At 45.9% G+C, this 22433-nt stretch overlaps 1 pseudogene; it reads right to left on the bottom strand.

Moving 5' to 3' along the window:
* Positions 1–15929: 15929 nt before the first annotated feature.
* LOC126417245 (5S ribosomal RNA) lies at positions 15930–16047 on the bottom strand (annotated as a pseudogene).
* Positions 16048–22433: the final 6386 nt, after the last annotated feature.

Consider the following 22433-nt stretch of genomic DNA (forward strand, 5'->3'; position numbering starts at 1 on the left):
TACGCCGCCTCAACTCCATACAACATCGGGGTTTACGACTTGCGATCGGAGCGTTTTATACTAGACCCGTCGAGTCTTCATGCTGACGCTGGTGAATTGCCACTCACCTACCGGCGCGATATACTGCTTTGTCGGTATCCCTGTCGGCTACTGGCAATGCCCGACCACCCGTCTTATCGTTCCTTTTTTGACGACTCTCTCGACCGTCAATACGGGTTGTATGTCTCTGCCCTGCTACCCCCTGGAGTTCGCTTTCGTCGCCTCCTTCAACACCTTGATTTTTCACTCCCTGCAACCTTTCGAGTGGGCGAGAGCCGCACGCCACCTTGCCTCCAGGCTCAGGTTCGCGTTCACCTTGACCTCTGCTCGCGCCCAAAGGAGGTTACCCTCGGTTCGGTCTATCACTCCCGTTTTGTCGAACTTCGTTCGAAGTTCATTAATGTGACCTTCATTTATACAGGTGGCTCTAAGACCAATGACGGGGTCAGGTGTTCTTTTATTGTCGGGGTACAAAGTTTCAAATACCAGCTCCATGGCCATTGTTCGGTCTTCACAGCTGAGCTCTTTGCCCTCTACCAGGCTGTTCTTTACATCTGCCGCCACCGACATTCTGCTTATGTCATCTGCTCCGATTCCCTGAGCGCTATCCAGAGCCTCAGTGATCCGTACCCGGTTCACCCTTTCGTGCACCGGATCCAGCGCTCTCTTCAGCAGCTGGTGGACGTCGGTTCTCCGGTTAGCTTTCTGGGTTCCTGGCCATGTCGGTATCCCTGGGAACGAAGCTGCAGATGCCGCGGCCAAGGCTGCGGTCCTCCAGCCTCGGACAGCTTCTTGTTGTGTCCCTTCGTCAGATTGTAGCAGGGTCATTTGTCGGCGCATTTTATCGCTGTGGCATGCCGATTGGGCTGCACTTACGGACAACAAGCTTCGGGCCTTGAAACCTCTTCCCGCGGCTTGGACGTCGTCCTCACGCCCTTCTCGGCCGGAGGAGGTAGCTTTGGCCCGGTTACGAATTGGACACTGCCGGTTCAGCCATCGCCATCGGCTGACGGCTGCGCCGGCGCCGTTCTGCCCATGTGGCCAATTGCTGACGGTCAGCCACATTTAACGTCCTGTCCGGATTTTAACACACTGCGTCTTGATCTTGGCCTGCCATGTACTCTAGATGCCATTTTAGCGGATGACCCACGAGCAGCTGCTCGCGTTCTTCATTTTATCAACTTGACAACCCTCTCTAAGGACATTTGATTATGCTGTTTTTTTAATCCTATGCTGGTCAGTCTGTCTTTTATCGTGTTTTCCGTTTCGTTGCTGTTTTAAACTTGACTCGCGGTGCATTCCTAACGTAGTCTGGGCGCTAATGACCGTTGAAGTTGTGCGCCCTAAAACCACAAAAAAAGTTACCTGAATGACTGGGGCTTCTGTGGGCCCCTTCCAATTTTTACCCAAGTTTTTATCCCACCGCCTCTTCAGGTTCTAGTTTACAATTAACTCAGCATTGCTAAGATTCAGTAGAATGGTATCCTATGTGGTTCTGTGTCAAATGTCGAACTCCTCCTCAAAGCCACCAATGGGCTTGTAACCTCTGTTGGGCCTCTGGTTATCCTGGCGGTGTATGTCGATGATTTTTTTAATCTAGCGCAGCTCCCACTCTGTAGCATCTGCTGAACACGAGCTCCAAGGCGCCATCCGGTTAGCCTCTGCATTAGCTGTATTCCATGGCTTCCAGTTTTCTATCTGCAAACTGTGGGTTATCCATTTTTGTCGTCGATCCATAGTACACTCAAATACCTAACTTTATTTAGGCAACCAGCGCCTAGATGTTGTAGCATGGTCCCATTCCTCAAGCCTTACTTTGAATAGAAATCGGATGTGGCTGCCACATATTCGCCACCTGAAGACAACATGCAAGCAGAAGATTAATAGATTAATGTTGTCCACCTCCCAGATCACACATCTTGGGTTGCAGACCGTGCTGCTCTTTCCATCTTTACCATGTTATGGTTTTGTCTAGACTAGATCATGGCAGTCAGGTTTATGGCTCTGTGGCTCCTTCCACTCTGAAATTGCTTGACCCTATTCATCTGTGGCGCATCTGGCTATCGGTACCTTTTGCACTAGTCCTGTCGACAATCTTCTCACAGAAGTGGGCATTGCCACTCTACAATTACTATGGAGCCAACTTCTGGTTGCTTACACAATCTCCTTCGACGATTTCCTGACCATCCTGTGTATGCCATCCTCTTCGCAAACAAGGGTGTCTCCCTCCTGATCACTGCCCATGTGTGGGATTGTCGGTTGGAATGCATCTCACTTCCCTATGCCAGGACCTCAATATCCGCTCACTGGAATGCGCCCCATGTAACCCCCTTTTGGACTGTGCCTAGACCACAGGTCTCTATCGCCCATGTGTTCTTCTGGCGTCCGGCCCCGGTAGCTGAATAGTCGTGACGGAATGTGAATCCTAAGGTCCCGGGTTCGATTCCCGGCTGGGTCGGAGATTTTCTCCGCTCAGGGACTGGGTGTTGTGTTGTCCTAATCATCATTATTTCATCCCCATCGGCGCGCAGGTCGCCGAAGTGGCGTCAAATCGAAAGACCTGCACCAGGCGAACCGTCTACCCGACGGGAGGCTTTAGCCACACGACATTTCATTTCATTTCTGGCGTCCTGTACGTTTCATCCTTGCAGAGTTTCAGGATGCTACCATCTTCTACACTGATGGTTCTAAAAACAGATAAGATATAATATGCTTTTACGCCTCCTCGTGGCCTGGAACACCATTTATTGCTGGGAACATATAGTGTCTTCACAGCAGAGATGCTAGCCATTAACAGAACCCTTCATTTTGTTACTCAGGTCCCTCCACAGTGTTTTAATGTGCACAGACTCAATGAGCAGCTTGAGGGCTATAGACAGACCTACTCTCGTCTTGTGGTTTCTACTGTACATGACAATATCTCTGCCCTTGGTAGTGCCACCCTCTGTTGTCTTTCTCTGGGTCCCAAGTCGTATGGCATTCCAGGGAATCAACTGGATGGCCGTTGGGCTTGAGTGGCAGATAGTTACCCCCATTCCCTCTCATGGTTCCAGGTGCAGATATTTGGATACACATCACATCTGTCTGCTCCAAAAAGTGGAGTGACGTCTGGTGCGCTTCTGTTATCAGTAATATCCTCCACACAATCAAGGAGGCTACTGGAGGTTTGCGCTCGTCCTTCAGCAACTGCAGGGAGTCCACTGTCTTATGCCATCTACACTCCTGGAAATGGAAAAAAGAACACATTGACACCGGTGTCAGACCCACCATACTTGCTCCGGACACTGCGAGAGGGCTGTACAAGCAATGATCACACGCACGGCACAGCGGACACACCAGGAACCGCGGTGTTGGCCGTCGAATGGCGCTAGCTGCGCAGCATTTGTGCACCGCCGCCGTCAGTGTCAGCCAGTTTGCCGTGGCATACGGAGCTCCATCGCAGTCTTTAACACTGGTAGCATGCCGCGACAGCGTGGACGTGAACCGTATGTGCAGTTGACGGACTTTGAGCGAGGGCGTATAGTGGGCATGCGGGAGGCCGGGTGGACGTACCGCCGAATTGCTCAACACGTGGGGCGTGAGGTCTCCACAGTACATCGATGTTGTCGCCAGTGGTCGGCGGAAGGTGCACGTGCCCGTCGACCTGGGACCGGACCGCAGCGACGCACGGATGCACGCCAAGACCGTAGGATCCTATGCAGTGCCGTAGGGGACCGCACCGCCACTTCCCAGCAAATTAGGGACACTGTTGCTCCTGGGGTATCGGCGAGGACCATTCGCAACCGTCTCCATGAAGCTGGGCTACGGTCCCGCACACCGTTAGGCCGTCTTCCGCTCACGCCCCAACATCGTGCAGTCCGCCTCCAGTGGTGTCGCGACAGGCGTGAATGGAGGGACGAATGGAGACGTGTCGTCTTCAGCGATGAGAGTCGCTTCTGCCTTGGTGCCAATGATGGTCGTATGCGTGTTTGGCGCCGTGCAGGTGAGCGCCACAATCAGGACTGCATACGACCGAGGCACACAGGGCCAACACCCGGCATCATGGTGTGGGGAGCGATCTCCTACACTGGCCGTACACCACTGGTGATCGTCGAGGGGACACTGAATAGTGCACGGTACATCCAAACCGTCATCGAACCCATAGTTCTACCATTCCTAGACCGGCAAGGGAACTTGCTGTTCCAACAGGACAATGCACGTCCGCATGTATCCCGTGCCACCCAACGTGCTCTAGAAGGTGTAAGTCAACTACCCTGGCCAGCAAGATCTCCGGATCTGTCCCCCATTGAGCATGTTTGGGACTGGATGAAGCGTCGTCTCACGCGGTCTGCACGTCCAGCACGAACGCTGGTCCAACTGAGGCGCCAGGTGGAAATGGCATGGCAAGCCGTTCCACAGGACTACATCCAGCATCTCTACGATCGTCTCCATGGGAGAATAGCAGCCTGCATTGCTGCGAAAGGTGGATATACACTGTACTAGTGCCGACATTGTGCATGCTCTGTTGCCTGTGTCTATGTGCCTGTGGTTCTGTCAGTGTGATCATGTGATGTATCTGACCCCAGGAATGTGTCAATAAAGTTTCCCCTTCCTGGGACAATGAATTCACGGTGTTCTTATTTCAATTTCCAGGAGTGTACACATTACTCATACTGTGCACACCCACTGTGCTACCTTGCATAACGATCCACCCCCTACAATGTGGCTGTGAAGCCAGATTGACAGTATTCCATATATTGGTGGAATTTTTCCTTCTTTTGGCTCTTTGTACTAAGTATAGCCTTCCAGATTCCTTGAATTTAATAATAGCAGACGATTCACAGATGGCTGAACTGGTCGTCACTTTCCTCCCTGAAAGTGATTTTTATTTTCAGTTATAAGGTTTCGCTTTCCTCTTGGAACAGAGGCAGGATGGTTGTGGTTTGGGCCCCTGTTCCAGTTTCCTAGGTCTGGGATCCATGATCACTCCCCTATGCAAAGGTCGCTCTTTTATACTTCTGGTTCGCAGTGTTTAGAATTTTTCCTGCTGTGTGGTAATGAGTCTTTCAGCTTCGGTACTTCTAGTTTAACCTATCAGACTGGGTCCACCTACTGTTAGCGGACGCCTCTATTTTACGTACGTAACTTTCGAATCGCAGGACTGATGATCTCGCAGTTTAGTCCCATAACCGCCTCTCCTTCCCCCCCCCCCCCCTCAATCAATTATGTAAAGTCTCGTGGCCTGCAGTGGTCAGCAGACGCCTGTCTCTTGCTGACCAGGGGGTTCTGAGGCTCAGGCAGCTACTCTTGCGTCGTTCGACGAATCCAGATCTGCTGACCAGTAACTGGGAGCTGCTTCTGGCATCATAGCACCCCGACCTGCCCTCACCCACCCTATAATGCTGTCTCCTGACGCGATTCGTGACCATTTTGGTGGTGGTGGTGGTGGTGGTGGTGGTGGTGGTGGTGGTGGTGGTGGTGGTGGTGGTGGTGGTGGTCCACACCAACTGATAAATACAACACTAACTAATTAAATTTTCACTTTCACACATCAGTTAATTTTTAAAAAAGTCTGGTGTAATAGTTCCAAGGAACTGGAATTCTCCTGTACCTAAACATAATCTAATTAGTTTCTTCTTGTTAGCGTGTGTTATAATAGGTTTCAGGTAGACTCTCCCCATTATGTCCTGTTCTGAGAGTCTTCCTTTATCCGTATGTTGGTCCATTTCTGATGTCGATTATTGTAATTCCCTCCCTACTTCTTCCTCTGTCCCTTCATAATTCTTTGTTAGCAGCTCCTACGCAATACATGTCCGTCAAAATTATTTTCCTCTTTCTGATGTAGCCTTCCTTCCTCTCTCCATAATTTCATTCTTAAGTCTGTCAATCCACTTAAACTTAAGCATTCTTCCCGATAGTTACTTTTCAAAACTAGCTAAACATTTTCCTTCCATCATTCTTTTTAATGGTCCATGATTCAATACTGTACTACACTACATTTTACAAATCTCTTCCTCATCTCCCCTGGATTTCTTTAGCTGTTAGTAACAGCTTCGCCTTTCCAAATGCCCTTTCCCATACATATCGTCTTCAATTCTTCTGTGCCTCTTATGTTCCATTTCATTAAGTTTCCCAGGAATAGAAAAATTTGTTTCTTTTCTCCTTCTAAGAACGTTAGCTAATGCTTCCTCCTTGCTCTATTCTCATCACTTGTCTCTATATTTCCTTAATTTCATACTCCACGTCCCTCCTTGCAATGTCAAACATACGGTGTAGCTCCTCTATTCCGCCAGTACGGCTTGATTTTGCACGTACTTCACAGTATTTACCCTCTGCTCAAACTACAATGTGTCTCGCGTGGTCTGTGGCCTTACCTATCAGTTCTCCGTGTGTGTCGAACAGCTTCGGTGACAGTGAGCATCCTTGCTCTACGCCCTTTCCAATGCTCATCTTGTTGCTTAGCATTACTAGATTTCATTTGAATCACCCACCTGTGATACTGTTCATGACTAACCCGTATAACTGCCTTACAAAAAATTCCTATTTAGCTGTCTGATCTCCCGATAGAGTACTGTATTCCGCATTGCATAATGTCTTATCCATCTTGTTTCCTTAATTTAAACACCACTTTCGCAGTCTGGCTGGCCAACAGATCTTGTTTCTCTTAAATGCATATTAGTAAAAGATTCTATTAAGTCTAAGGTGCAGTGCCTAAAGAAATGGCAGAACGCAGAGTGGCAAAGGAAACAAAATTGTTGCAGATTAGAGAAATGGAGCAGTCGTGGGGCGAATAATACCAAAACATGGTAATTATCGTATGAACTTAGTAATGCAGTGGCTTTTTTTTTGCCAACCCCTGAATATTCGTAAACAAGCGAGATATTGCTTTTGCTTACGTCCATTCTGAGTAAGAAAGGGTAAGAAACAGGACACAATTAGCGTAATGGACTGCAAACGTGGATGAACTGCTCAGATATTTTACAGAACGCAAAGATACTACTTCCAGCTCTCAGAAGTATTGCAGAAAGTAAAGGTACTGTTTCCTTATTGCTAGGCGTCGGAAGGACAGCACTCACAAAAACGAAGTGCATGAGGGAGGAAGAAATGAACTATTGTTAAAGTTGAGGCAATATGTCAAGTTAAGTCGGATAGTCCTCCCTCCCTGAAATATTGATTGTGATGGCAGACTGATCTGTGAGCGTACCCCTAGGTCTAGGTTAGGTAAAGAGTTTGCAAGTTTGGTTGAGATATATTGAAGTCAACAAATGTTAACACGAAGTACATGTTGTTGTAACAGATTAATTTGTAACGTAGCCCTAGGTCTACATTCGCTCGATAATTATTTTTCGATAGAAATGAAATTGCAAAATCTAACAAGCGAGATAGTTGATATTCATATGCCAGCCACTTCAGGTTTTGAAGTAGTACCAGGAAACTCTCCGTTGCGACAACCACATTAAATTCGTAAGGTAATTTAAGAAAAAGAAACAATGGACCTTGCACAAGAAGTTCCCGGCTAAGCAGTGCGTTCATGTTATCAATGAAAGTACAGGTAAAATGATTACACCAAGCGAAGTGTGATAAATACGTAACTGAAAAACTGAAACAGCTGATCAGCCACCAGCAGATTCATGTAGGAGCAGTCGATACACGCTCTATCGAAACAAGCAGTACATCGTAAATTTCATGTTATATATTTGTGATAGTTAAATAATGATTGTGACTGTAACAAACTTCATTTGAAGTAATGTATCGACCTGCAGAAAAATAAGTTCAGAATCTCATTTCTGGTGTAGAATTCAGACTTCGTAAAACTTTGTGTAAAGTGTTTCCCTTTAGCCAGTTCAGTAATTCAGACCAGGAACGTAAAAACTCGCAACGCAATTTTTGTACAGAATATGTAGTATTTTATAAGTTTTGATCTTCTGGAAAATACTGTAAACAGTCAAGCGTTAGAAATGCAATACTTCACTCATAAGCTTTAACACGGCTTTAGAGATACTTCAATGTACAAACCAGTAGTATTCCGACATTTGGATAGCTGTAAATGATGGTAACAATGTTTATTAATTAGGTTTTAAAATTTTTCATCATTGTTAAAGTAAAGCTGATGAAATTTTACACAGGGAACTCTTCTGTTTAGCAAAATCTTATCTTAAATATGTCATTAGTTTAAGCACAGTATTGTCATTTTTTAAACTTTGTAAACATTGAATTTATTGTAATTAAATATAAAATAAAATAAGAATGTAAAATTTCGTAATTAATTTATATAAGGACCTGAGTGAGGACGAGCAGATTGTTGTTTGTAGGTAGCTAAACAAAGTTGAAGTTTGTATTAATGTGACATTTGTATCAATAACCAACAGTTTAAGTAAAATTTTGACGCTATTTTTAAATGAGTAAATACGTATTTGAAATGAAAAATAGTGTTTCATTCAAGTTTTGACATGCAACCTTCCTAGAAAAGTAATGCTTTTCTGTTCAGAGATGTTGCTCCTGTTAAATTAACAAATATGGTTATTTTATGTCAGCTGCAGTGTTAGGATGACATTATGTGAACAGACCGGTGAGCAATAGTCTCAACAGAAAGTTCCCTCTGGAAGCCATTATCAACAGGATTTGGGGATGGAATTATTACCAAGGCATAAAAATGAGACAAAAGCCGTACATCATATCGCAGATCCAGATAGCAGCAGTAAATAACCAGTGAAGTACAGGGTGGTTATAAATATCACCTACTTCAGAGGGTCCCCGTGAGAAGTGATGGTAGCGCACAGTTTGTGACAGGATATCTGCAACTGAGCATCGCAAACTCTGATAATAAACCGCTCTAGGTTGTAAAAGATTTGTGCAGTTACGACCGGTACTTAAGTTTGTAAGGCTATCTGGAAGAATAACAAATAAACTGTTGAAAGAATCTCATTTTAACCAGCTGAAAGAGCAGCTGTCGGCGCACAAAAATGGCGCACATGCTAGTCTTCAAAAGACCGACAGAAAAGTGAGAAAGAAACTGCCTCAAACCCTTTTCCTCCTCACTCATCCAAGATTTTGGAAAATGAACATATTGGTGCTATCTTGGTACAGAGTGAACCTTTCGACCCAGTCTCTGCTTAGTTAAGTCTTTATAATCGGCTTCACACCTTTGTCAATAGACGGTAACCGATGTGAGGGCAGATACTTATATATGCGACACCCTAACATGCACACATATCAGCGTGTTTCTTGTTTTTTTGCATCGGACAGTCTTCCTGCAAAAGTTACAAACCTTGCGACCTGACGTTCTGCGTACGCTCGTATCTGAACAAAATGGACGACACCTGGGCGTATAGATTGTTCTCCGTCCACGAGTCCACACCAGATCTACTGCGCAGAGGAAAAAGCCTTAAAGGCTTGCTCTTGCCACACACACTTAGAGGTACCAGCAATCTCGAAAACATGACTTATAATAGCTGTAATTATTAGTCTGCAAATGACATACTCTCGTAATGTGGTTCAGTAAACAGTCCTCAGATATAAATAGAAAAATTTGCATTTTTACACGTTACACCATGTATCCCTCTCACTGTCACTTTTTCTCCCGTTCATTTATAGTACAGGGTGTAGGGAAATTCCCGCTACGAGCTTCTAGGACTTGTAGAGGCGAGTGAGTACATCCTTTTCTGAATAGGAACACATGTCCAGAAAAGTGCCGTTTGTGTTCTGCGACGGTTTCATTTAGATGTTTGATTTTTCCACTTTTGCTTGAGGAATTGAATTAGGTAGTGCGCGGTACAGTTATTAGGCAACATTTCGAAAGGAAACATAATGAAACATCAATTTAGCATTTAACCACCTTTGTCTGTATTAACACTTAATCATTGTGTTCATATTATTGCGAAACAAAAATAATCAGACATACTATACGTACAGAACAGCATAGATGCATTAAAATAGCGGCTCCATGGGGCAACCACCAATTTTGTAACAGACTTGAGCCGGCTGGGGTGGCCGTGTGGTTCTAGGCTCTACAGTCTGGAACCGCTCAACCGCTCCACCGCTACGGTCGCAGGTTCGAATCCTGCCCCGGGAATGGATGTGTGTGGTGTCCTTGGGTTAGTTAGGTTTAAGTAGTTCTAAGTTCTAGGGACTGATGACCTCAGAAGTTAAGTTCCATAGTGCTCAGCCATTTGAACCATTTTTTTTGTAACAATTTGTACCTACAAAGCATGTTCTGGTACTCTCCCTCCATTCCATCTGGTCTCTTCAGTTTCTAGTGCAGTGGCTGGAGCTCGTGAAAGTGGTTCCTGTCTCTACAGGAATCTCGAATTAAATTTTGTGTACGCCCCCCCCCCCCCCCCTCTCCCCACCGTAGCTGTTCATAAGAATTAAATTCGGCGATTGCGGCGGCCACGCGGTTGCATCACGTCGGCCTACCCGTCTTTCGTCACATCGTCTGCTGAGATGTCTCCGAACTTCGTATGGGAACTGAAATAGTGCACCATAATGCTGAAACGTTTCCTAAAGGACGTACAGTGGCACGTCATCCTGTTTGTCCTATTGCATACCAGGACAGGCAAATCCAGACTTTCCTCTTTCCCTCATCAGACGTAGATGCGTTACACAACTGAACTGAACCCGTTGTAGAGCGGAAGCGCCACGTTTTCGAACACTGGTTCCTGTTTAAAATATCACGAAATCTTCTCGAAGAGTCCTAAGTGTGTAATGGGAATTTCCGAATAGCCTGTGTATCCTAGTGCCAGTCTCTTCTCCTTCCGCCTTTCTTTGCCACTCCCCCTGTCACTTCCCAGTTTACTCCCATACCCACGTGTTCTGTTCACCGCGGGCCTTGACGCTCGTGGGATAGCTTGCGTGTCACGACACAGATAGCCGTACCGTAGGTGCAGCCACAAGTGAGCGGTATCTTTTGAGAAGCCAGACAAACTTGTGCTTTCTGAAGAGGAGCGGTAGCCTTTTCAGTAGTTGGAGGAGCAACAGTCTGGATGATTGACATATGTGGATGACATCGGGAGTTCACTGAGGCTTTTTGCAGATGATTCTGTGGTGTATCGAGAGGTTGTAACAATGGAAAATTGTACTGAAATGCTGGAGGATCTGCAGCGAATTGACACATGGTGCAGGGAATGGCAATTGAATCTCAATGTAGACAAGTGTAATGTGCTGCGAATACAAAGAAAGATATATATCCCTTATCATTTAGCTACAAAATAGGTCAGCAACTAGAAGCAGTTAATTCCATAAATTATCTGGGAGTACGCATTTAGGAGTGATTTAAAATGGAATGACCATATAAAGTTGATCGTCGGTAAAGCAGATGCCAGACTCAGATTCATCAGAAGAATCCTAAGGAAATGCAATCCGAAAACAAAGGAAGTAGGTTACAGTACGCTTGTTCGCCCACTGCTTGAATACTGCTCAGCAGTGGCACAATCTGACTGTAAGGAGGAATCGGCTGATATGACACATTGTATCAAGGTATGACCAGTACTGGTGAGAAGTAAGGGGGGGGGGGTGTAAAATGGTACAGGAAAACCAAGAGATGAACACAGTAAGCAGATTCAGAAGGACGCAATTTGCAATAGCTGTTCAGAGATAAAGCGGCTTTCACACGACGGAGTAGCGCGAAGAGCTGCGTCAAACCAGTCTTCTGCAGAAGACGACGTCATCAAGCCATGTGTTTAAAATGTCGGTCTAAGAAGCGCCCTCCCTCTGTAGTTTGCCGATTGGGAAGAGTCCGGACACTCTTCCCCCCCCCCCCCCCCCCCCCAAAAAAAAACCTATGTATGGACGCCACTCACCTCCCTTTTTATTTCCACTGTCTTCTCTCTTTTGCTCCCACTGGACTAGTAGTGTTTCCTCTCTCTCCCACTAGAATTATCTTCCCTCTTTTCCACCGTCGCTTTCTCTCTGCTACTCTCTTTCAGTAAAAAAAGAGCACGAGTGTACACTGAGGTACAAAAAGTCATGGGGTTCCTCATAACATTGTCAGGCCTCCGTTTGCTCGGTGTTGTGCAGCCACTCGGTGTGGCATGGATTGAACAACTCGCTGGAAGGCCCCTGAATGAATACCGGGTGATCAAAAAGTCAGTATAAATTTGAAAACTTAATAAACCACGGAATAATGTAGATAGAGGTAAAAATTGACACCTGTTTGGAATGACATGGGGTTTTATTAGAACAAAAAAAAACGAAAGTTTTGCTAGACGCGTGAAAGATCTCTTGCACGCGTCGTTTGGTGGTGCTCGTGTGCTCAGCCGCCACCTTCGTCACGCTTGGCCTCCCAGGTCCCCAGATCTCAGTTCGTGCGATTGTTGGCTTTGGGGTTACCTGAAGTCGCAAGTGTATCGTGATCGACGTACATTTCTAGGGATGCTGAAAGATAACATCCGACGCCAATGCCTCACCATAACTCCAGACATGCTTTACAGTGCTGTTCACAACATTATTCCTCGACTACAGCTATTGTTGAGGAATGAAGGTGGACACATTGAGCATTTCGTGTAAAGAACATCATCTTTGCTTTGTCTTACTTTGTTATGGTAATTATTGCTATTCAAATCAGATGAAGCGCCATCTGTCGGACATTTTTTGAACTTTTGTATTTTTTTGGTTCTAATAAAACCCCATGTCATTACAAGCATGTTTGTCAATTTGTACCTCTCTATCTACATTATTCCGTGATTTATTCAGTTTTCTAATTTATAATGACTGTTTGATCACTCACTATTAAGTCTCCTTGCCTCTATAGGCGTTGTTGTGCCGGCTTCTGTCACCAAATGTATCAGGATGGCCAAGTGTAGCGGGATGGGTGCCAGGAGGTGCCGTATTAAAACTCGGCGAGAGCTTCCCAAATGATTTATTTGCTTCCACTACAGTGCTGCATTCACCTCGGTCGGTGTCACAGGGCCCCGAAAAGATTAGGCGACCGCCCCAGCGACCCAGTGCAACGGGCTGTGTCGAGCCGGCCCTGCACGCCAGCTGCAGAGTACCGATTACGTGAGGACGGCTGCACCAGAAGCCGACTCGGCGGCCTCTGTCCTCGTTCTCCGCGCGCTGTTCTGCCGGGAGCCGCAGGCCGGCCCCGCTGCTGCTTCTTCCTCACTGGCGTAGCTGGGAACGCCCGCGATACGCCCTCTGAATCTGCGGCCCTCGCTTCGGAAGTCTCCGGCGTGTTTCGGGAGCCGAGCCGAGCCGAGACGACTGCCCACGGCAGCGAGCCGAAAACTGGCCCGCCGCTGGCTGGTTACGGATCCCGTGTCGGCCTCAGAGGGTCGAACCGACGGCCCGCCGTGGACTGGGACACTGTCAGCCCATCTGTTGCTGCGCGTAGCTCGGTGCTGTGACGTGCCCCGCTATCCAGAACAGGAGAGCTGCCACACTTGAATGAATCTCGTTAGAAACCCGCAGATACTTATAGTCGCCTGTGCACCTCTGTTTCGCTAACGTGCCACTTCGCGTCACGTACGCACCACACCACACCACACCACACCACACCACAGTTGCGCCAGTCGCCCTCTTCTACCCGTGACTTGCGCCTTCGCAACTGCTGGTATGTGTAACTTACTCCAATCCAGCTTGCACCTGGCTGTAACTCGTGCTCCGAATACCGCACAAAACTAACTTTCCCTATCCTAAACGCTGCAGTATCTATAATTTTGAAACTGTTGACAGTGCAGAATTTTACGCATGAACTCACCTCTCGATTACGCCCCACAACTGTTCGATGGGGTTCAGGTCGGGCGATCTGGGTGGCCAAGTCATTCACACGAATTGTTCACAATGTTCTTCAAACCAATTGCGTACAACTGTGGTCTGATCACAGGGTGCATTGTCATCCATAAAAATTCAATCACTGTTTGCAACATGAAGGCCATGAATGGCTGCAAACGGTGTATAAGTATCTGAATACAACCAAAGGATACAGCCCATTCCATATAAACACAGCCCACACCATTATGGAGCCACCACCAGCTTCCACATAGCCTTCTTGACAACTTGCGGCCATGGCGTCGTGGGGTCTGCACCACTCTCGAACCTTAATATCAGCTTTTGTCACCTTAAATCGGGACTCGTCTGATGAGGCCATGGTTTCCCATTCGTCTAGGGTCGGTCGTCTGCTGCCATAGCCCATTAACGCCGGGTTTCGCCGCAGTGTCCTAACAGGTCAGTTCATCATGCTGCCGCATTGATATTTGCCGTTTAATCACGTATTGTTGCTTGTCTGTTAGCACTGACAACTCTACGCAAACGCTGCTGCTCTGGGTCGTTAAGTAAAGACCGTCGGCCATTGCAGTGTCCGTGGTGAGAAGTAATGCCTGGAATATGGTATTCTTGGCGTACGGTTGACACTGTGGATCTCATAATACTGAATCCTCTAATGATTTCGGAAATGGAATGTCCTATGCGCCTATTTCCAACTATCATTCCACGTACAAAGTCTGTTAATTCTCCTTGGCGCTGCAGTCTGGAACCGCAAGACCGCTACGGTCGCAGGTTCGAATCCTGCCTTGGGCATGGATGTTTGTGATGTCATTAGGTTAGTTAGGTTTAACTAGTTCTAAGTTCTAGGGGACTAATGACCTCAGCAGTTGAGTCCCATAGTTCTCAGAGCCATTTGAGCCATTTTTGAATTCTCCTTGTGCGGCCATAAATCACGTCGGAAACCTTTTCACGTGACTCATCTGAGGGCAAGTGATAGCTCCGCCAATGCTCTGCCTTTTTTTTTTTTACCATGTGTACGCGATAGTACCGCCATCTGCATATGTCCATGTCGCTATGCCATGACTTCTGTGACCGTGCATTCGCATGCCAAAATGTTTCGTGAGGATGGCGAAATGAGGATGAGGCAGCTGGTGTCCCACTTCACCGTCAATCTTTAAAAGAGAAACATATTAACCTTTTCTGTGACGCCTGGTTCCATCCTTTTCCCTGTTGCAGTAGGTCTGCTGGTTATATAAAACGAATTCTATAAACGAGTTGAGTTTTAGCAGTTTATTTATATGCTTCGACATATTTACATGCTTTGACACACATGCAAGTGTGCATGATATAAGGTTGATACACGATCGGCTCCCAACCAACTCAAGTTCACTTTACACTACATAAAAGTGCACACAATCTAAAGGCTACATTTACAGTATACAAAAAAAAATGAGTTTCAGTTGCAAGCAGAAGGAATTAAGTATAACGAAAGAATCTTTATAAGGTGCTTACGCTGCTAGGCGGCACCATCGAATATTTTCCAGGCAAAGACAGCCTTATACACGCAGCACTTCATAAAGTTTTGTTGGTGAAAAAATGGCGACTAGAAACATAGTTTTGTGACCCCAGAACCGTTGCCATATGTTCACTACGTCAGTTAACATTAAATTTGCGGTCTAGAATGGATATTAGGAGCATATTTAATTTGCATAAGCACAGAAACTTTGTACCTCTGGATTTCGGTAACGTATCATAATATCGAGGAAAGCTTCAGGACTCCCTCAGAGCGTGTCCTCACGAACATATGGTAAGAACATCAAAGATTTGTCATGAATTGAAATTTTAGAAGCGGTCATCCCCACAATTGACGCTTTACGTACCCAAAACCTTTGCTTTTTAAGGTTTTCTCAGGAACAGACCATGAACAAATGGTGCTTTTATAAGCCACCTGAGGTTCATCCTAGATCACACCTAATGGAACAGTTTGCTTGGGCTGGATGTAAAAATAAAGCACTCCGTCTTCAGGCCACGAGTGGCCTACCGGGACCATCCGACCGGCGTGTCATCCTCGGAGGAGGATGCGGATAGGAGGGACGTGGGGTCAACACACCGGTCTCCAGGCCGCAAGACGGTATTCTTGACCGAAGCCGCTACTATTCGGTCGAGTAGCTCCTCAAATGGCATCACGAGGCTGAGTGCACCCCGAAAAATAGCAACAGCACATGGCAGCCTGGATGGTCACCCATCCAAGTGCCGACCACGCCCGACAGCGCTTAACTTCGGTGATCTCACGGGAACCGGTGTATCCACTGTGGCAAGGCCGCTGCCGGGCTGGATGTAGTGTGTAGATTTCAAATTTTCACCCTGTACTGTGAGATAGCTATAGGATGACGCCTTCTTCCTACAGGTACACAAATGTACCGATTTCCACATGAGGGGGGGTCCAGTCTGTTGATGTTCATGGTTGCACACCTTGGAACGATCGGCCAATGATTGGGTTTGCCCGTGAGAGAGGCCGATGCTTAACTGCGCCACAAACTGTTGAAGGTACTGTTGCAGTGGCTGAGAATGTGGATACAGTGTGGGATCTTTAGGGGGTGCACGAGCTGAGTGACGGCAGTTCAATGTGGCATGACTCACCATTCGAAAAGTTCTGCGAACAACTGTGAAATGTTATCTGAACAAACTTCACACTATTCACCAACTTTTGCCACGTGTCGTGCGAGTGGACTTTGCTGTGACGTTTGCACATTTTGTGAAATAATATACACTTTACGCTCCCTGAGGCAGTGAACAAGTACAGTTGTCACATCTGAGGTTTGTCAACAGCAACGAACGTTCATGAAGTTCCCCTGCTCACCGAACGCGTCACAGTGTGGCGTGGCTTCACAGCAGAATCCGTAATTGGTCCATTTTCCTTTGGCGAACTCGGACCCCAAGGATCAAGGACATGCGGCGTGAACTACACACGTTACTTTGAGCTACTTCGCCAACATGTGATTCCTGCTCTACGGGTGAGAGTTGCTTTGCACTCAACTTCTTTGATGCACGATGGAGCCCTCTCACACACTGCTCGCGAGTTCACTTGGTTATCTTGTAACACATTTGGAGAAAACCTAATCATTCCACATTGCCTAACCACCAAGATCATCAGATCTGGACCAACTCGTGTGGAAATGAAAATGGGTTCTTTCAATAATTTTTTCGTTATTTCTCTTCCGCATGTTTTTGCAAGCGTTTCCACTAAGTTTCATTATCCAGCTATCACTAGTTTTTCATGGGACTCTCTCAAGTAGCGAAAGTTTTATTGTAATCACCATGTACTTAACATTCTGTATTATATGTGTGGCATAAATATCCAGTACAATGTAAACTTCCATTCTCGAATATTTACAGTACCGTATACAATGAGGTATTTTGCATCAGTGGCTTATTAAACTGATAGTTCGGTAATTTTCACGTCTGTCAACACCGGTTTCTTTGGGATTGGAATTATTACATTCTTTTTGAAGTCTGAGGGTATTTCACCTGTCTCATACATCAGCAAAGGACTTGGAAGAGCAGCTGAACCGAATGGACAGGGTCTTGAAAGGAGGATATAATATGAACTTCAACAAAAGCAAAACGAGAATAATGGAATTTAGTCTAATTAAACCGGGCAATGCTGCAGGAATTAGATTAGGGAATGAGACGCTTAAAGTAGTAAATGAATTTTGCTATTTGGGGAGCAAAATAACTGATGATGGTCGAAGTAGAGAGGATATAAAATGTAGACTGGCAATGGCAGGGAAAGCGTTTCTGAAAAAGAGTAATTTGTTAACATCGAGTATAGATTTAAGTGTCAGGAAGTCGTTTCTGAAAGTATTAGTGTGGAGTGTAGCCATGTATGGAAGTGAAACATGGACGATAAATAGTTTAGACAAGAAGAGAATAGAAGCTTTCGAAATGTGGTGCTACAGGAGAATGCTGAAGATTAGATGGGTAGATCACATAATGAGGAGGTATTGAACAGAACTGGAGAATAGATAAATTTGTGGCACAACTTGACTAGGAGAAGGAATCGGTTGGTAGGACATATTCTGAGGCATCAAGGGACAACCAATTTAGTATTGGAGGGCAGCGTGGAGGGTAAAAATCGTAGAGGGAGACCAAGAGATGAATACACTAAACAAATTCAGAAGGATGTAGGTTGCAGTAGGTACTGGGAGATGAAGAAGCTTGCACAGGATGGAGTAGCATGGAGAGCTGCATCAAAATAGTCTGTGGACTGAAGACTACAACCACAACATACAATGAGGTGACGAAAGTCATGGGGAGCGACATACACGTATACAGACGGCCATAGTATCGCGTACACAAGGTATAATAGGGCAGTGAACTGGCGGAGCAGATTCATGTGAAAAGGTTTGCGACGTTATTACCGCCGAACATCGGGAATTAACATAGTTCGAACGCGGAATGATAGTTGGAGCTAGACGCATGGGACATTCCATTCATGAAACCGTTAGGCAATTCAATGTACCGGCCGGAGTGGCCGAGCGGTTCTAGGCGCTAGAGTCTGGAGCAGCGCGACCGTTACGGTCGCAGGTTCGAATCCCGCCTCAAGCATGGATGTGTGTGATGTCCTTAGGTTTGTTAGGTTTAAGTAGTTCTAAGTTCTAGGGGAGTGATGCCCTCAGAAGTTAAGCACCATAGTGCTCAGAGCCATTGAACCATTTTTTTAATTCAATATCCCAAGATCCACAGTGTCAAGAGCGTGCTAAGAATATCAATTTCAGGCATTGCATCTTACCACGGACACCGCAGCGGCCAACAGCCTTGACTTAACGACCCAGAGCAGCGAAGATTGAGCAGAGTTGTCAGTGGTGATAGACAATGAAGACTGCGTGAAATAACTCCAGAAAGCAATTTGAGACGTACGATCAACGTATCTGATGTGGTTTACCAACACAAGTACAACGATAGCGTACCAATAGGGACAAGAAAGGAGGCATGAAAGGCGCCAGAAACAGAAATAACAATCATCCATTTATTGCACCATTACACACTGTAACGCCGGAAATGCATATCCTCCTATTTCCATCTATTGTACTATAATTTTTTTCCTTATTTTGTTACCTGAAGATATGACGATTCTGTGTCCTTGTATATTGTAATTGTTTTACTATTTGTATATACATGCATTTATGTCGATGTATAATTGGTTTGTTTTGTAAATACAATTTGTATTTTTACGCTGGGTCTTGCCTTGGGAAAACTGTGCTACCGAGCGAATACATCGATAGGTCGTGTGGAGAACCAAAGTGTTTAGGATCTTTGGTAGTGTGAACTCGGCCGCGTGGAGCGCGGGCAGAGGGGAGTCTGGCTGGAGGAGTGCGGTTGAGCAGGTGTGTTGTGTGACGCTCCCGCGAGTTGCCGCGCTGTCGGGGTTTGGCAGCATGTAATTGGGCTCGACTCGCGATGATAGTTTGACACGGTGTCGCGGACGGGAAGCATTAGCTGGCGCACATCAGGAGCCCGTTTCGCCTGGTGACCGTGTCGAGAAGAAGGCGCGCCAACATCCAGCTTCTGCAACAGCGATAGCCGACAATGAGTGACTGTTACCTCCTCGATCGACGGCTTCAAACCGTCAATCAACCAACAAGGAAGACTGGAAGCACGCAAAGTTTTAGAACTGTATGGCAGACTTCAGCTTTTCAAACTGTTCCATTTTCGTAACTATAATTACAGCAACTTAGCATGAACATTTGTCGCTCGTTGCCCCTTCCTTTTCCGGAATGAACCCGAGTGTCGTTGAAATTAAAACGCCAGCATTAAAGTAATATTATTCCATTTCACTGCTTTAATTTCAAAGTGAAGGGAGATGAAAATTTAATAGTCATGGGTGACTGGAATTCGTCGGTAGGAAAAGGGAGAGAAGGAAACATAGTAGGTGAATATGGATAGGGGGGAAGAAATGAAAGAGGAAGCCGTCTGGTAGAATTTTGCACAGAGCATGACTTAATCATAGCTAACACTTGGTTCAAGAATCATAAAAGAAGGTTGTATACCTGGAAGAATCCTGGAGATACTAAAAGGTATCAGATAGATTATATAATGCTGAGACAGAGATTTAGGGACCAGGTTTTAAATTGTAAGACATTTCCTGGTGCAGATGTGGATTCTGACCACAATCTATTGGTTATGAACTGCAGATTGAAAGTTAAGAAACTGCAAAAAGGTGGGAATTTAAGGAGATGGGACCTAGATAAACTGAAAGAACCAGAGGTTGTAGAGAGTTTCAGGGAGAGCATAAGGGAACAATTGACAGGAATGGAGGAAAGAAATGCAGTAGAAGAAGAATGGGTAGCTCTGAGGGATGAAGTAGTGAAGGCAGAAGACGATCAAGTAGGTAAAAAGACGAGGGCTAGTAGAAATCCTTGGGTAAGAGAAGAAATATTGAATTTAATTGATGAAAGGAGAAAATATAAAAATGCAGTAAATAAAGCAGGCAAAAAGGAATACAAACGTCTCAAAAATGAGATTGACAGGAAGTGCAAAATGGCTAAGCAGGGATGGCTAGAGGACAAATGTAAGGATGTAGAGCTTTGTCTCACTAGAGGTAAGATAGATACTGCCTACAGGAAAATTAAAGAGACCTTTGGAGAGAAGAGAACCACTTGTATGACTATCAAGAACTCAGATGGCAACCCAGTTCTAAGCAAAGAAGGGAAGGCAGAAAGGTGGAAGGAGTATATAGAGGGTTTACACAAGGTAGATGTACTTGAGGACAATATTATGGAAATGGAAATGGAAGAGGATGTAGATGAAGACGAAATGGGAGATAAGATACTGCGTGAAGAGTTTGACAGAGCACTGAAAGACCCGAGTCGTTGCGGTTCCGCGCGTTCCACGCAAGTAATAGCTACCTGAAACATTTTAATACTTGGAACAGTTCACCAGTGATCAGCAAATTAAAAAAAAAAAACAATAACGTGACATAAAAATACAATAATGTAAGAAAATCACATCATATGACTATGAGCTTAAGGTCTTTCGGTAATTAACAGATTACGAAACAGGTAAAGGGGCATGTGCCACTATTAAATCTTCCGTAATTACACTACTAAATTTCTCAGTACCCAAGTTGCAATTAACGCAACAAGAATTAAATCATTTAAGAGATAATGTTACTTTAAAATAATAATAAAATCAGAGGACAAAGAATGGTCCGATTAGTACTCCCCAGTGAAGCAGTTCACACAAATGGTACTCCACGGCTCCGAGCACACAGCCCCATACAAAATGCAACACAACCACAGAGACCCAGCGTACTACCAGAACCACCAGGCAGTAAACCAAAATCGTATTAAGCCAAAACAAGGACCGACTTTTAAAATAAGGAGACCTAGCCCGGGCCGGACAACAGACCAAATGCCGGGAAATCCATAGGAAACCTCAGCCAACTTAATACCAAAACAACAATTTATGAACAATATGCAAAACACAAGACCTCTCAGTCCGAAGGCTTCCGTTTAGTCGCGAAGGTGGCTCCGACCTGCCTGCTGCGGTGCCAAACGCCGTACGGAGTGCCAAATCAAGCTTAACCTTCGTTAACGGAAAGCGGAAGCACCACAAGACAAAATAAAATCCAATCTGACTGCGCAAGGCAAACTAAGGAGTGCCACTCTAAGATTATGCACTTGAAGATCAAACATAAAGCACCGAGACTAAGGTGCCGCTGAACGACGCACTTCCATCACCAGCGTCTAGTAGAGTACGGAGAGCAGCGTAGCCCGTCGATATACATCCATGGGACTGTAAACGAGGATAGCAATCCCAGCGACGGAGAGACAGGAGGGCGAAATGACATCCCGTCGCACATAGAAGGTATTTCAAACTCAGGCTCGACAAACTAGAACAGCCGAGGTTTTGCTCCCCTTGCGAATCAAGTTAAACGGCACACCACGCCGCTGTCCACACTATTAACCGTAAAAACACGGTCCGATCTTCCCATCGGGCCCCACTCGGCGTCCTGACGCAAACAACCCCAGCCGAGCCGAACTGTCTCCACGCCAAGGCAGCCCCCTCTTTTCTCCTCACACGCCTCCAGCTGACCTCCGGCCAGCTATCACACACGGAAACAACCGCCTAACGCCAAAGCGCCGTCTGAGCGAAAACTCAGCACTAAGATCGATACGGACTTGGAAATAAGTAAACACCGTAACAGTATCCTTTAGGGCAGTACGGCGAAATTTGGCGTCAATGTGCTTTGGCAGCAGACGACCGACGCGAGTGCGTTTGCTAATAGCACGACACCACGTGCGCTGTCTCTCTTGTTCTTGTGGACGTATCGGTAGGACTCCAGACAACTGGAAAACTGTGACTTGATCAGAAGAGTCCCGATTTCAGTTTGATGTAAGGGTTCGAGGGACTAAGACTCGACGACGCCACAGACCCAAGTTGACAACAAGGCACTGTGGAAGCTGGTCGTGGCTCCACAATCGTTTGGGCTGCGTCTACATGGAATGGACTGGCTCCCCTGGTCCAACTGAACCCATCATTGACTGAAAATGGTTATGTTCCGCTACCTGGAAACCATCTGCAGCCATTTATGGACATCTCGTTCGAAAACAACGATGGACTTTTTCTGGATGACAATGAGGAGCGACATCAGGCTGTAAGTGTTTGGAATTGGCTTGAACATTCCGGATAATTAGAGCGAACGAGTTAGC

Source organism: Schistocerca serialis, chromosome 8 (genome assembly GCF_023864345.2).
Source record: "Schistocerca serialis cubense isolate TAMUIC-IGC-003099 chromosome 8, iqSchSeri2.2, whole genome shotgun sequence".
NCBI classification, from domain to species: Eukaryota; Metazoa; Arthropoda; class Insecta; order Orthoptera; family Acrididae; genus Schistocerca; species Schistocerca serialis.